The 9420-nt window shown below is 40.8% G+C and overlaps 1 pseudogene; it reads right to left on the bottom strand.

Annotated features, from left to right (window-relative positions):
- Positions 1 to 7080: 7080 nt before the first annotated feature.
- Positions 7081 to 7538, bottom strand: LOC144235937 (large ribosomal subunit protein eL24 pseudogene; annotated as a pseudogene).
- Between the last annotated feature and the right edge of the window lie 1882 nt (positions 7539 to 9420).

Raw genomic sequence — 9420 nt, 5'->3', positions numbered from 1 at the left:
GATGCACTATCAAGCAGATGGACATGTGTTTGGGAATATGGTAGTTTGGAGAAGTGTTTGAAATCAGTGATTCCTTAGGTGATTTTTTTTTTTAATGTGGCCAGGGTGGGCTTTCCAAGAACAAAAAGTAATTTGTGGAGAGATTTGAAGAATGACATAAACAAAGCCTCTTATTCATTAGGGAATATGGTGCGTAACTAATTCATCTACTGCTTGTTGAGCTTGTCTGCCTGGAATGTAAGATATGCACCTGCTGTCAATTTTTATTAAATTTCTAGACAGTGTTTGTTTGCATTTGGAATATATCATAATGGAATAGGACAGTGGCAAAGTTAAGACGAGTTTGAGGTTTTGAGTGTTTTTCCCGCGCACCTTTCTGGTCATGTGAATTAGATGTGGTTTCTACAAGGTTCTAGTGAACTGCGAAATCAGCAGCAATTAAACTGAAGTGCCTCTTGATGGGCGAATTACTGTGGGATAGATGCCCCTGACATGAAAAGAGAAGCACCGACTTTGAAGCTTTAGACACCGGAAAACATGACTCAAAGTAAGTGGACTTTGAGAATTATATATCTGAAACCCAGTGCAATTTATATTGTCCTTAAAAACACTTAAATTCCCAGTTGCTATAGAAATTTTTTAAAATATCCATGTTTGAATGGCTCCATCTCCAATGAAGTGAGCACAAAAGGAAATGGTTTGACAAGACACCTGAGTGGCTCAGTCGGTTAAGTGTCTGACTTTGGCTCAGGTCCTGATCTTATGGTCAAGCCCTACGTCGGGCTCTGTGCTGACAACTCAGAGCATGGAGCCTGTTTCAGATTCTATGTTTTCCTCTCTCTCTGTCCCTCCCCTGCTCATGCTTTGTCTTTCTCTGTCTCAAAAATAAACAATTAAAAAAATTATTTAAAAAAAGGAAATGATTTGAATTGCATGACAAGGGGATTATTTGTATGTTTGTGTTGAGCTTAGCTATCACCACTTCTAGACCGTAGGGGTAGTTCAAATAGTAAAAAGCTAATAAGGGAAGAAAAATCTCTCTCTGAAAGTCATTAAAAGGTAAGATAGTTGGTCTGTTAAGGACTGAAACTGAGGGGGCTCAGGTGTAGTTTTGTTCCACAAGTTCTTCCCTCTTTTTCATTCCATGACCAACTGTGCCCTATCCCTGCGTCCACCCTGCGGCTTCTCCCAGCTGGTTCATGTTTCAGTATTAAAAATCAAAAAGAGGGGACCCTGGGTGCCTCAGTCAGTTGAGCAGCTGACTGAATTTCAGCTCAGGTCATGATCTCACAGTCGTGAGATTGAGCCCCGCGTTGGGCTCACACTGAGTATGGAGCCTGCTCGAGATTCTGTCTCTCCCTCTCCCCTGCTCATGTGTATGCTCTCTCTTGCTCTCTAAAAAACAAAAATTTAAAAAAATAAATTAAAAAAATTAAAAATCAAGAAGAGAAAGGAAAACAGGGAAGGCTCAGTTGCTGGTGTCCTGGGCTTGCAAGCAGATTATCTAATGTCTGAGGTGGCTCATAGGCAGAGTGGGCCACAGGGTGCATGAATTTGTTAACCCAACGTCAAGGAAATGAGCTGGTTGCATCCCAAATGGCCATGGAACATGGAGGCTCATCTTCTGAGAAAGCTCACTCTGGCTATTGTGAGCTGTGTTTTTTGTTTCTTGGTGATTTTTTTTTTTTGCATTTTTCAAATTGTGGTAAAATATACATAACATAAAATTCACCATTTGAATCATTTATAAGCATACAGCTCAGTGGCATTAAGTACCTTCACAATGTTGCGTAACTATCACGACTATCCATTTCCAGGACTTGTTCATCATCCCAAACAGAAACTCTGCTCCCATTAAACACTAACTCCTCAACCTCCCCTCCCCTAGCCCCTGCTAACCTTTATTCCACTTTCTGTCTCTATCTGCCTATTCTAGGTCCCTTCTGTAACTGGAAGCATACTCTATTTGTCCTTTGTCTTTTGGTGTCTGGCTTACTTAGCATAATGCCCTCAAGGTTCATCCCTGTCATATGGCGAGGCAGAGTTTCATTCCTTTTTTATGGCTAAATAATATTCCATGGTATGTATACTCCACATTCTCTTTATCCATCCATTCGTCTGTTGATGGGCACTTGGGTCACTTCCACCTTTTGACTGTTGTGAATAATTCTGCCATGCAGGTCCATGTGCAGATACCTGTTTGAGTCTCTCCATTCAGTTCTCTGGGGTATATGCCCAGGAGCAGAATTGATCGGCCCATGGTACCTCTGTGTTTAACTTTTTGAGGAACCATCAAATGGTTTTCCCCAGTACGTTCCCATTTACATTCTTACCAGCAATGCATGAGGGTTCCAGTTTCTCCATATCTTTCCAACACTTTCTTTTTGCTTCTTTTTTTTAAATTAATATCTAGCCTAATGAGTGTGAAGTGGCATCTCATTTTGTTTTGATTTGCATTTCCCTAGTGATTAGTGATGTTGATCATCTTTTCATGTGCTTATGGACCATCTTTATGTCTTCTTTGGAGAAATGTCTATTCAAGGCCTTTGTCCAGTTTTGAATTAGGTTTTGTTTTAATGTTTTATTTTCATGTTTGAGAGAGAGACAGAGCATGAGTAGGCGAGGGGCAGAGACAGGGAGACACAGAATCCAAAACAGGCTCCAGGCTCTGAGCTGTCAGCACAGAGCCCGACACGGGACTTGAACTCGCTGACTGTGAGATCATGACCTGAGCTGAAGTCGGACGCTTAACCGACTGAGCCACCCAGGCGCCCCTGTTGTTTCTTTTCTTATTCTTGAGTTAGAAGCATTCTTTGGATATCATGGATATTAATTCCTTATGAGATAGTCATTTCAAACATTATCTCCCTTTCTGTGGGTTGCCTTTTTACTGTGTTGATAGTATCCTTTGATGCACAAAAGTTCTTAATTTTAAGGATGTCCACCTTATCTACTCTTTCTTGTGTTGCGTGTGCTTTTGGTGTCATATCCAAGAAATCATTGTCAAATCCAGTGTCATGAGGATTTTTAAATCGATTCTAAGAGTTTTATAGTTTTAGCTCTTAAGTTTAGGTCTTATATCCATATTGAGAGTAAGGTTTGCATCTAGTGTAAGGTAAGGGCTCCTTCATTCTTTTGGGTGAATGTGGGTCCCATTTTTCTGGCACCATTTGTTGAAAAGAGTATCCTTTTCCTCGTTGAATGGTTTAGGTGCCCTTGTTGAAAATCAGTTGACCATATATATGAGGTTTATATTTCTGGGCTTTCATATGGCTGTCCTTATGCTAGTAGCACACTGTTTATATTACTGTAACTTTGTAGTACCTTTGAAACAGGAAGTATGAGTCCTTCAACTTTTTTCTTTTTCAAGATTGTCTTGGCTGCTTGGGGTTTCTTGAGGTGGTGTGTGTGTGTGTGTGTGTGTGTGTGTGTGTGTGTTTTAATCTCTTTCTCTCTCTTTCTCTGGCTTTTTCTTCTTGGCTTGTGACAGCCAGCCTTGCATGAGAGAATGCTAGATTGCCTTCTAGTGACAGTATGCTGCCCCAGAAATTCTTCTCCCCTACCTTCCCCATCTCCAGCTAGACTTTTCACCCCAAGATGTCTGCTAATAACCTGCCCTGAGCCAGACACTCAGGCACGGAGTAGCCAAAGAGGACCTAGATGTGGACCGGAGCCCCATAGAAGCAGACAGGGAAGTGGAATCACTGTGAGGGTCAGACATCCTGAGAGCTGAGCATCTGGGAACCCTGTTCTCAGGGAAAAAACTGACCCTGGAAGGAGTCTTGAAGGATGAATGAGTTGCCAGGTGAGGGGGTCAGGGGATGGCAGTCCAGGTGCAAGGAGAGCCTGTGTACAGCATGGCCGGGTGGTGTGGGGAGCCTACCGTGTTTGGGAGTGGTGAGGTGAATGTGGAAGGGGCTTGTGGATTGGGAAGCGGGGAGTCTGGAAAAGTGGATAAAGTCTGGGTATGGGGTCTTTGTGGCTTTGTGGGAGTTTGGACTTAATTTCAGGAGCCGTAGATGGAAGTTTTCAGCTGAGGGGTAGGCCAAACCACCGTGGCAGCCCTGGATGAAACCGCAGAGGGGCTCAACCAAACAGTGGGGGTTCCAGGTAACCATAACTTCCTATGATTCTCCCCAGCACCTCACTGCCCATCCCAGGCAGCACATCCAGGGGACTAGAGTTTCCGTTTTCAACCCCTGACCTTGTCTTCATTTTTGTTTATTAGCTATTCAGTAGCATATAAAATCATTTCCATTTTTCTGATTTTCTATGAGAAGCTTTCTCTGATTCTTTTATAATCATAAACTGAATTTTTAAAAATCTGAAAATTTAGAAAACATAGAAAACTGTAAAAAAAAAAAAACTGTAAAGAAAAGAAATCACTCATAGTATCATTACCCAGAGATGACTGTTAATATCTTGGTATGTTTTATTACTGTCTCTTTTTCTGCAGTAAATATATTTTTCTTTTTTTTTTTAATGTTTTTTAATTTATTTCTGAGAGAGAGAGAGAGAGCGTGAACAGGGGAGAGCCAGAGAGAGAGGGAGACACAGAATCTGAAGACAGGCTCCAGGCTCTGAGCTGGCTGTCAGCACAGAGCCCGACGTGGGACTTGAACCCACGAACTGTGAGATCATGACCTGAGCCGAAGTCGGACACTTAACTGACTGCGCCACCCAGATGCTCCTCCAATAAATGTATTTTTCAAAAGTGAGGTTATACTGTGTTTTACATTCTGATTTTTTGACTTAATGTTACTAACATTTCTCTATCATTGTACTGAGATGGTACAGTATCTACATGTACCAGAGTTTATTCAGTTTTTTCGTAAGTGGTTGACATTTAGTTTGGTAACTCTTCTTGCTCATGCAAATAACACAATTAATAAACATCCTTATAATTCTTTCTATGTCTCTGATTAATAACTTAGGATACATTCCTAGAAGTTTAATCACAGGATCAAAGAATGTGAACATTATAAATGTTTTGTTATATATTACCACATATTGTCAAATTATTACTCAAAAGTAGTATCAGTTAGGGGTGCCTGGGTGGCTCAGTTGGTTAAGCGTCAGACTGATGACTTCAGCTCAGATCTTGATTTCACAGTTTGTGTGATCAAGCCTTGAGTTAGGCTCTGTGCTGACAGCGCAGAGCCTGCTTGGGATTCTGCCTCTCCCTCTCTCTCTGCCCCTCCCCTGCTCATACCCCCTCCCTCAAAAATAAAGAAATAAATTTTTAAAAATTAAAAAAAAATACTAGTACTGACTTCACTCCCCACAGCAGTATAATGTCCTTTCCAGATGCTTATNCCTGCTCATACCCCCTCCCTCAAAAATAAAGAAATAAATTTTTAAAAATTAAAAAAAAATGCTAGTACTGACTTCACTCCCCACAGCAGTATATGTCCTTTCCAGATGCTTACAGCAGTGCTGGGCACTGTCATTTTGAATCTTTGCCAGTTTGGTAAGAAAAAATACGTACTTTTGATTTATTTTTTTTTTTTGTCCTTATCAATGAGAGTGAACTTTTCCCCCATATGCCATTTATAATTTTTTTGTTTCTATGTGTCAATTTTGTAATGAGATACTAATTTTTTCATATTGATTTGTGAGTTTTCTTTTTATGATGAGGCCGGCTAACATTTGTTGAGCACTTGCTATGTGCTAGGAAAATGTTAATACCTTACAAGCGTTAACTTAAATGATTCTCAAAATAACCCTGTTAGGCAGGTATAATTTTAAATTCGTATTTTATACATAAGGAAATGGGTGCAGAGAGATTAAACAACATACACAAGTTCTCACAGCTAATGAGTGACAAACTTGTGTCACACAAATCTGATAACCCTCTTCCACTATTTTTTTGTTTTGTTTTGAGGGAGAGGTATTTTTTAAATTAACTTTTTATTTTAGGATGGTTTTAGGTTTACAGAAAAATTCAGCTGACTTACTGAGAATTCCTGTAGATGCCACACACAGTCTCCCCTATTATTTACCATCTCATATTTGTATGGTACGTTTGTTATGTTAATGAAACTATTGCTGGTATATTAACTAAAGTCCATACTTTATTCAGATTTCCTTAGCTTTTATCTGCTGTCCTTTTTCAATTACAGAATTCCATCCAGAATACCATACATACTACATTTAGTGATCTTGTTTCTTTCTTTCTTTCTTTTTTTTTAAAAGTAGGCTCCACACGCAGTGGAGAGCCCAGTATGGGGCTTGAACTCATTACCCTGAGATCAAGACCCAAGCTGAGAACAAGAGTTGGACATTTAACCAACTGAGCCATTTGAGACATTCAGTGCTTTATTATAAAATAGGCTTTGTGGGGGCGCCTGGGTGGCTTAGTCGGTTAAGCGTCCGACTTTCGCTTAGGTCATGATCTCGCGGCTCGTGGGTTCGAGCCCCACATCGNAAAAAAAATAGGCTTTGTGTTAGAGGATTTTGCCCAGCTGGAGGCTATTGTAAGTGTTTTTGCACATTTAAGGTTGACTAGGTTAAGCTGTGGTGTTTGGTAGGTTAAGTGTATTAAATGAATTTTCTTCATTTTTTTTTAAATGTTTATTTTGAGAGAGAGAGCAGGGGAGGGGCAGAGAGAGGGAGAGAGAGAATCCCAAGCAAGCTCTGCGCTTGACTTGGGCTCGATCCTACGAACTGTGAGATCATGACCTGAGCCAAAATCAAGAGTCAGATGCTTAACCAACTGGGCCACCCAGGAGCTCCTAAATACATTTTTGACTTACGATATTTTCAATTTATAATGGCTTTATCAGGATATAACCACTTTGTAAATTGAGGAAAACCTGCATTAATCCTTTCTCTTCCTGCAGGTTGTAATAGCATTTTAAAAATTGAGTATTAAGGGTGCCTGGGTGGCTCAGTCATTTGGTATCTAACTCTTGATCTCAGCTCAGGTGTTGCTCTCAGGGTTGTGCGTTCAAGCCCTGCATTGGGCTCCACACTGGCCAAATAAATAAATAAAATATTGAGTATTAGAATATAACCTCTCTTTCCTTCTATTTAACACTTAGTGCTTTTGCTCTCTTCATTTTTTTAATAGATGTTTGTTTAAAAATCTGATCCGCCAACTTTGCATTTTCCACCAACTAAAGGTGCACAAAGCTTCACAGGCTTCACGGACTTTTACTGAGATGCTGCCTTCACGGGAGCCTTAGCAGCAGCCAGTGCTGCCTTTTTAGGTGCTTGCTTAGCCTTGCTTGCTTCCTTGGCAGCCCTAATGGTCTATTCTCGTTGAGCCTTCCTAATTTCGGGTTTCTGATTCCTCTTGGCCATGTGCCAGTGATGGCCTTCTGAAATTCGCTCAGTGAGTTCTTTTCTTTTTAGTTTCTAACAAGTGTCCCTTTTTGTGCTTGTGGAGCCCAGACCTGTTTATGTGCTGTGGAAAGGAATGCCGGCTCACATTTTGCATTAAGAAATATGAAAACCTTCCCCTCAGTCTTGGTGTGGTGCCTACTATGTTTGGCGTAAATCTTGCACCCACTGAAACCTCACAGCTCGATGTTCATGACTGCAGCAGCTGGCAAGCAGGAAACATGGTGAACAGGCCTTTCCATTCTTATTTTAAATGTTTAAAATCTGAGTATTCGGGGGCAGGACATTTGCTGAAGAGTCAAACAGGTGGAGGTGACTTCGGGAATGGAGGGGGCGGTGTGGAGCTTGGAAAAAAGAGAACATTCATACTAGAGCTTATCTCATAGATTTTACATGGGAACAGGTCAATCTAGGGTCCACTTAAAGGTTTCATTTTATTCCCATTTTTTTTTAATGTTTTTTATTTATTTCTAGGAGAGAGAGAGAGACAGCGTGAGCAGGGGAGGGTCAGAGAGAGAGGGAGTCACAGACCAAAACAGGCTCCAGGCTCTGAGCTGGCAGTCAGCACAGAGCCCGACGCGGGGCTCGAACCCACGAACCGTGAGATCATGACCTAAGCGAAAGTCGGACGCTTAACCAACTAAACCATCCAGGCGCCCCTAAAGGTTTCATTTTAAACCCTTTAGCTTCCTGTTACGGAAACAGTGGTGCCTTCAAATACTCTCAGATCATCTGCATGCTTTGTAACACATACACGTTTCACGGACCATCTAGACTTTCTTTTTTATGGTGATATGATATAAAGCCCTTGTAGATTTCTGTAAGGAATGGCAAACGATTAGCCACTATTCTCGACTTGGCCTTTATCTGCTCGCTCTTCTACCTGTAGAGACTCGGTAACCTTGGAGAGAAAAAGAATTCCTTACTCCTACACGTCTTCATTCTCATATTCTCACTGTTAAGGATACTGTGGATATACATTTTTTTTTTTGGCCTGTACATAGTACAGTTTTGATTTGACCGATGTTACAGTATGTCTGCTGCAAATGCTATTAATAACAGTTGTGGGCAAAAGAAATTATATTTGGCTTGTTTAAATTTAGGAGTATTACATAGAAACTTTAGAGTCGTAGCTATTTTCTGAAAGCAGGCCAGTTCTGTTTCTAATATAACCCATACACTTGTCTCATACTGCATGTCCCCATAGAAGCCTGACAGCATGGTATGTCACTGGTAAGGACGGGAGCCCTAGGAATCTTATTAAAGATGCTCTGCTTTGAGGGCAACAACTCTTAAAACTCGTTTGGATAACATCTTCCTTGATTACATGATCAAATGTTTGTAGACTTTTTCCCACTGAAAATACACGTATATACAACATATTAAAGTTAGGAGGGTCAGAGATCCTGAAGCCAATGAAAATTATCTCATTTAATCCTTTCCTAGACCCCATGAGGTAGATATTATTAGCTCCATTGTACAGATAAATAAACTGAGGCCTGGAGAAAGTTAAGAAACTAAGGCCACGGAGCTAGTAAATAGGAGAGCTGGGATTCAAGCCTAATGAACCTGGCTGAAGCAGAAGAAACAAAATTACCAGTCATTTCCAGAGTGGGTCTGCCAGGTAAGCAACTCATTAACTAGCAGAGGCTTCTGTTTATCTGCTAGAAAGTAAGTTTTATGGCTCTTTCCCTAGTGATAACATGGTTTCAGGAAAGTAAATGTTTGGGGAACATTGTCCAGCCCATTCTATAGATAAAATACCCATATACTGTTTTACATTTACACAGAGCAGCTAGAATGCCTCTCCTGGGTTTCTTTGCTGAATTATTTTTGTCTGTGAGTCTTGCTTTCCTAACAACTGCAAGATGTTATGTTTCTATGGCTACATCCAAATTGTTCTTAAATAAGGGTTTGAGAAAACAAACTAAGAAGGCTTGGTCGTGAAATAATGGTGGGAAGATGAATGACATTTTACCTGCCAGGCATCACCTTATAAGCATTCTCCAAGAACGGTCCCTTCCGCCCATTGCTTCCTTTGCCTTTGCAAACCTGTGCGTCCACTGGTTCCCCATG

Source organism: Crocuta crocuta, unplaced genomic scaffold, assembly GCF_008692635.1.
Source record: "Crocuta crocuta isolate KB4526 unplaced genomic scaffold, BGI_CrCroc_1.0 scaffold698, whole genome shotgun sequence".
NCBI lineage: Eukaryota > Metazoa > Chordata > Mammalia > Carnivora > Hyaenidae > Crocuta > Crocuta crocuta.
Note: the sequence above shows the minus strand (reverse complement) of the source record. Positions and strands in the feature narration are given on the sequence as shown.